Raw genomic sequence first — 6,525 nt, forward strand, 5'->3', positions numbered from 1 at the left:
GCATGCAATGATGTAGAAGTCAGGAATATCACAAGCCAGTGATTGCCAAGTCGTGTGGATCCAAGGTTGATGGAAACCTGTCAGGGCTTTGACAGCTTTCAGGGTGGCCAATAAGCAGGAAGGTGAAGACAGAAAGAGAGAGCAGTTCCCTGGGCCCTCCTTATGAGAAGGCTGTGACCTGATTGACAGGTTGAATACCACTCTAAACCTTTTATGTATCTTCAAGTTGACATAAAATTATGTAACTGCCACAGTATATATATTAAATGGGGGGAAAATGAGTGAAGCCTTCAAAGTTATTCATTGGACCTGAATCTACTTTAGGAAATTCTGGAAGTTATTGACATTTCTTCCACTATGCAGATGAAGATGACAAGGAAAAAGATGAGTATCCAGCAGAAAGGCAAATAGTGGTTGGAACATGTTCCTTGGCAAAGAAGTTCAAATCCATCCAATGAAGTAAATTCTTGAATGGATCTCCTTATTTAAATATATCACAATAGTAGTATTTGAAGATGATGCTATTTTGAAAGAACCAGTAGATAACTCGTCTCTATGTAATTGTCTTATTTCATTCTATTCTAAAGAATTTCCACTGGGTAAAGCAATTGCCTATGTAAAACTCGGAGATCCATTTGTAATTGATGACTTGAATATGCAGTATCTCATACAAGATAGAAGCGTATAGTATCTTCAAGCTGAAGGTATTTTATTTCCTTGATATGCAACTTTAAGCCACGAACCAAATAATTCCAAAGCATAGTTTGAAGGGGAAGATCATGTTGAAGTAAATGGAGTTTTCTAAAAGTCATTGATAGAAAATGTATGTGTATATATATGAAAAAATTATGCCTATAGATGGTACTGATGCCAAGGTTTATACAGTGGATTCTGATTCAAGAATCTACAGCTCTTGATGACAAGGTGGAATAAGATAGTGAAGGAAAAGAAGTAAGATACCCTGTTGTTATATCCTGTTATTCTTAATGTAAGAGATAAATTAATTTCTTGGAAAGTTTGCCTTGTTTTTAAGCAAGCAGTCTGTGGATTTGCTTTGTTTGGGGCTAATGAACAGTCCTATGTCTGCGATGTCAATGGCTTCAGCTTCGTGAAAAATTCCATGAAGTATTGTGATAGCTGTGTAAAATTACATTGTAAAGTATAATGATTATTGTAAAAATTACAATATTACTAATAATTGTAATGCAAGAACTTGGTGCACATTTTCATATCCCTTGTTCAATACTTTTAGAAGCTAGATTTATCCCAATTGTACCAAATACATCTGGAACTGCAATAGAACTTAGATGTTATATCTGTCATATGTCATGGGGTGGGAACACCAAAAAAATAAAAAGAAAGAAAAGAAAATGAAAGTTAGGCATCAACTTTTTAAAATCTTTTTGAAAAGTGTGATGGATATAAATCTAGGAAACTAAAATTCAAAAAGGCAAAACAATCACAAGAAGTTCTGGATATTGCACAACTTTTTATGGACGTTAAGCAGAAACTGATTCTGAAATTGAAGTAAACAAGTCAAAACTATTTACAACTGTTTTAGAGATTCCTGGTCATTTCTCTGGAATAAATTGTAGGGTCCAATTGACCTATCTTCTTTGGGATTGTCTTAAAACATTGAGAGAAGAAGAAGATAGCAGAAAGGAAGAATCAACTTTACTTTGGATTCTAAAACAGGGCAGAGGACTAGCTACTGTAGGCAAGGCTCAGGCTGATGAACTTGAAGAGCTTTGAACTGTATGTATCCTGGAGATTAGGAGATTATGTGGGATTTTCTGTTTGTGATTTACTTAAATTACATAGTACCTGCCAACATGACCTCTGAATATTGGTCTGGAATGTATCTGAAGAGGGAAGAGTCCAGATGACAGCAGCTGCTTTTGCAAAGGGGCGCTTCACTTCTAAAGGACAGTTTATTCTTCAGATGGTGAAAGTGAAAATATGAATGGTCTTTTGAACAGTGATAGTGACTCCTTAAGCAGCTGTCAGCAATGTGTGAAAGCAAGACTTCATGAAATACTTCAGAAAGATAGAGATTTTACTGTGAAAGATTTTTAAAAGCTTGCTCCTTCTAGAAGCATTTCCTTTATCAAATAAATGCATTTAATTTAAAATCCCATGAAGACCTGTGACAAAGTTTATGCCTTGATTCAATGTTTAACTTCTCAAATCAGACATCAAATGGAAGATCCTAAGTCATCAGATATTCAGCATACCAGAGTGAGACACTAGAGCTTGTGTAAGTCTGGGGAGACTAGAGAAACAAATCCAGAGACATTCATATGTGTATAAGAAAGAGCTTTATATACAAGAGAAATTGAATATTGAGATAACATCCCAGCCCAGTCCAGATCAAGTCAATAAGTCCAATATTTGCCCATATGTCTGACACCAACCTATAAACTCCTCTGCAGACTCACAAAAACACATGCAATGGTACTGAATACAAGATGATCACAGGCCAGTGGGTGGAAAGTCTTATGGATCCAGTGGCAGTGGAAACATCTCAGCACTGGCAGGGGTCTCCATGGGCTTCCTTCAACTCCAGGGCTCTAGTGTAGTTCCATGTGTCTTCTCCACAGGAATGTCTCACATGGAGTGAGGTGTGCCCACATCCAATGAGCCATCCATCTCCCCAGCACCTCCAAATGAGGTCATCAAGCTGCGACCTGATTGACTGGTTAAATCCCCCCCATTCACTCATAAGTCTCAAATTGACAATAGATTATGTAACCACCACAGAGCTTATGTTTCATCAATGGCCCAGTTGGAAAAGGACTTTAAAACAAAGAATAGAAGATATGATATTAGTAAAATTCCCGACCTATATAATTTTATAAAATAAGATGTCCAGCATAATGGTTCCTTGAAATTAGAAAACACACCCAAATTATATAGACTTTCAAAGGTATTAACAGATATTATTATCCCTCAGGAATATGGTACACAAGTACATAAAGCTGCAAAACTGGAGATTGCCCAAGGCTACTGTATACCACTATTTAGAAAAATTCATTTGGACCTTCAAAGGACACAAATGATGAGATTGAAGTAAATTCTATGCTATATATTCCAGAAATGTTCTATAACCTGAACGTCATGTTCCTACTAGATTATATTTCACCAGTGAAAGTCACGTACATTCTTTATTATCTATGTTTCACTAAGGGGACTTATGTCATAAGTCAAAGGATGAATGGTGGAAAAGAGCTATGCATTATTTAAATGTGGTGAGCTGAAATACAGAGTGTTCTCATGCTTTATGAGGATCCTAATAAGTATCTTTTCTCAGTGGATTGCTTTAATATGAATTACACTTCAGTGCAGGAGCCAAAGGATGTGAAGAGGATAAAAGTTGACCTACTGGCTATGAATATAGACCAGCTTCTAGAGAGAATGAAGGCAAGAAATGTTCTCTTAAAATGGATAATGATGAAGATCCACACACTTCTAAAACAGATGTGGTTGATCAAGCTGTGGTATTATTCAAACGTGTGGTATCAGAATCAATTCATATATATAAGAAATCTCCAATCCACGATCTAAGTAGATGTCTACAAATGAAGTTTTCCCTGAAAAATACTAATTATTTATTTAGTAATCAGTAAATATTTATTTATCCATTACTGAACACGTGTGCACATCAAGAAATCTTGTGGACCAAAAGCAGAATCCTGTGGACTTTGGATTATTTTCCGTGGTGCCATCTTTATTTCCTCCAGAAACACTTCATAGTGCACTCACTGTCTTTAAATCTAGTGGACGAATTTCTTGCTTCTATTGCTTCTTCATGAAGTTCCATGGAAGAGCCCTGAAATTTTTTCTACAACTTCATTTTCCAGCCCAATAGTAAAAATTAAAATATATATATTTAAGGTACATATACACCTACATAGATCCGGCCACCACCAGTTACCTTAAAGAATGCTAAAGCAAGCAGCAAACCAATGGACCTTCTAGTGTAGTTGCTCCTGGTACGTCATTTTGAAAAAAGAAGAGTATAACTAGCAAGGCAAAAGTGCATGAACACACACACAGAGAAATTGGGATGAAATGAAGTCTTCTTAGAAAATGCTAAAACTCCTTAAACTAATGAAATGATAAGGCTTGACTGAAAACTGTTAAAGCAAATAGTTTTTAAATCATTTTATTCATCTCTGTATTCATTTGGAACTTGTTTTAAATCTAGAGATATGTTGTATATATTCAGGTAAGGAATATATGTTAGGATCTAGAAATGTTCAAAACCATGTGTATTAGTATTTTCTGGTTAGTAAAATTTACAGTGACAAAGCTGTACTCTTTTTTCTTCCCCTTCCCCTCCCCTTAATATCATGTTTACCACGTATTTTCAGGAAAGAAAGTACGAGATGGCCTGTACCCATGTGACCTCTGCGGACACTTGTCCTCAGATTTCATCTTGGCTCTAAAATCCTTAGATTTAAATAGAAATTTATCAGAATTTCATACTAGTGCCTTTAATAAAAAACATAAGAAGCTACATTTCCAAACGATGTATTAAACTGGGCAAATATGCTGCACAAAAACACTTGAAAGTTTTAAAGAGTAAAGATGTCACTTTGAGGACTGTCCTATGCTTATCCTAAATCACAATACTTTCATTTGCCTCATATGCATGTGAAAGTTGAGCATTGATAAAGAAGAACAGAGGAGAGTTGGTTCATGTGAATTATGGGGTTATAAAAAATATTGAAACTACCATGTACAGTCAGAAAACAATCAAATCTGTCTTTGAGGAAGTACAGCCAGAATGCTTCTTAGATGCCAGGATGGTGAGGCTTGATCGCCGATACTTTAGATGTAGTATCAGGAGAAATTATCCCAGAAAAGAACATCATCCTTGCCGAAATAGAGGGTTGGCCAAAAATAGGAAGACACAGTGGTTTCATAATACCAATTTTGAGGATGGTGCCAGGCCAGACATTCTGTTGTACTGGTGTTGTTCTGCATTGGAGTTGACTTGACATCTAACAACAATATGCCTCATCTAAGGAATAGGTCAACAAAATGTACCTACTTCCTGGAGTTGTGGAAAATAATAGATTAGCAAGGATCATTGCTTAGAAAAAAGAACTTGGCATACTTTACTACTTTAAAAAAAAAGTCAGTTACCATCAATACCTAGTCATTTTGACCCCATTTTGTCAAAATAAAACTGCCTCTTTTGAGTGTCAATAACTGGATATTAAGAAATAGATTCATAGGAGATGCTTCTGAGGTACCTCTAAGTCATTTCATACCCCCAACCTTTCAGTTAGCATCCAACTACTTAAATATTTGCACCAGTTAGGGCTTCCAGTAATATTTTAATATAGTCTTATTACTACTAGGTTTTACAAAAATCTATTTCTCATATATAGTGCCTTATTACTGACCTTCAGATGAAAATTGACTGTTTTCAAAAACCAATTATTAATTGCTGGGATATCTTGCCCTTGGACTTGCAAAACAAAGCTCAATGATCACTAAACATTCATCCTGATCTTAGGATTTTTCCAGCAGAATTTTCTACTCTAAGGAGTTGCCAATAGTCCATATTTCCATGTGTTACTTTGAACCAGAAATGTGATGGCACAAGTTATTCTTAGAAGGATGGTGAAGAGGCCAGGTATCGAAACACCAGAGATGCTGATAAAATTTTATTGAATGTGTCTCCATGCAAGCCGGAAATAAATGTAGGTAAAGGGCAGATAATAAGGAGCACATGGAAAAAGAGCAAGGAGGTGTAGGGCACAGGACTTCAGATTTATTTCATATTAATATAGAGGGAAGTAGCATGCCTTCTAAAGCCTTGTGTAGGACTGGTTGCCCATCTCCTCTATTACACCTGCTCTTCGGTTTCTTCTGGAGCCAGTGGGGTGACCAGCACTGGGACAGAGACATTGGTCCCAGGTGTTACACTCTCTTTTCACTGTTCTCCCACATCTGATGGATAGGTTTACTGTGTTGAGTTTGTCTAATGCCTGTTTTAGAAAAATTTACTGCAACAGTTAAATTTTTTCCAGAGCATAAAATGTAGAGATATCTTTAGGTTACCAAATTACTTGAATGGGAAACTAAAGGGCAATGAGGGAAAAAAAATCAATATTCACCAAATGAAAATGTTGAACATGAAGAGAAGCTACAGGGAGACAGTAGAAACACACTGTACCAGCCCCTGCAATGATACAGCAACCTAGCTTGCTCTGTTTCTGTTGTTACTTTAATGTTGTTAGTCAAATATCCCTCTGTTACTAGGTCTGGCCCTGTTGCCCTCCAACTTTTATCCATTTACTCTCTCTGTGAGTCACCGTGTTTACATCATCAGTGTATTTCCTGTTTTTAAGAGTCAGGAGGAAGAAGGTAGAACTGGGTAATAACTAATTATAGTGATCATTTTGTGGGTGAGATCAGGAAGATAGTAACTTATGCCACTAACATTTTCAATACCAGCAGGGTAAACCATGGTGAACATGGCCCAGAGCTTACAGACATAGACAAAATATG

At 36.4% G+C, this 6,525-nt stretch overlaps 1 pseudogene; it reads left to right on the forward strand.

The window, feature by feature from the left end:
• The first annotated feature begins 821 nt into the window (after window positions 1–821).
• The window catches only part of LOC101642935, a 52,223-nt pseudogene continuing 46,519 nt past the window's right edge, over window positions 822–6,525 (forward strand).

This window comes from Echinops telfairi, unplaced genomic scaffold (assembly GCF_000313985.2).
Source record: "Echinops telfairi isolate 266 unplaced genomic scaffold, ASM31398v2 ScPeMD7_7462;HRSCAF=8500, whole genome shotgun sequence".
Classification (NCBI taxonomy): Eukaryota; Metazoa; Chordata; class Mammalia; order Afrosoricida; family Tenrecidae; genus Echinops; species Echinops telfairi.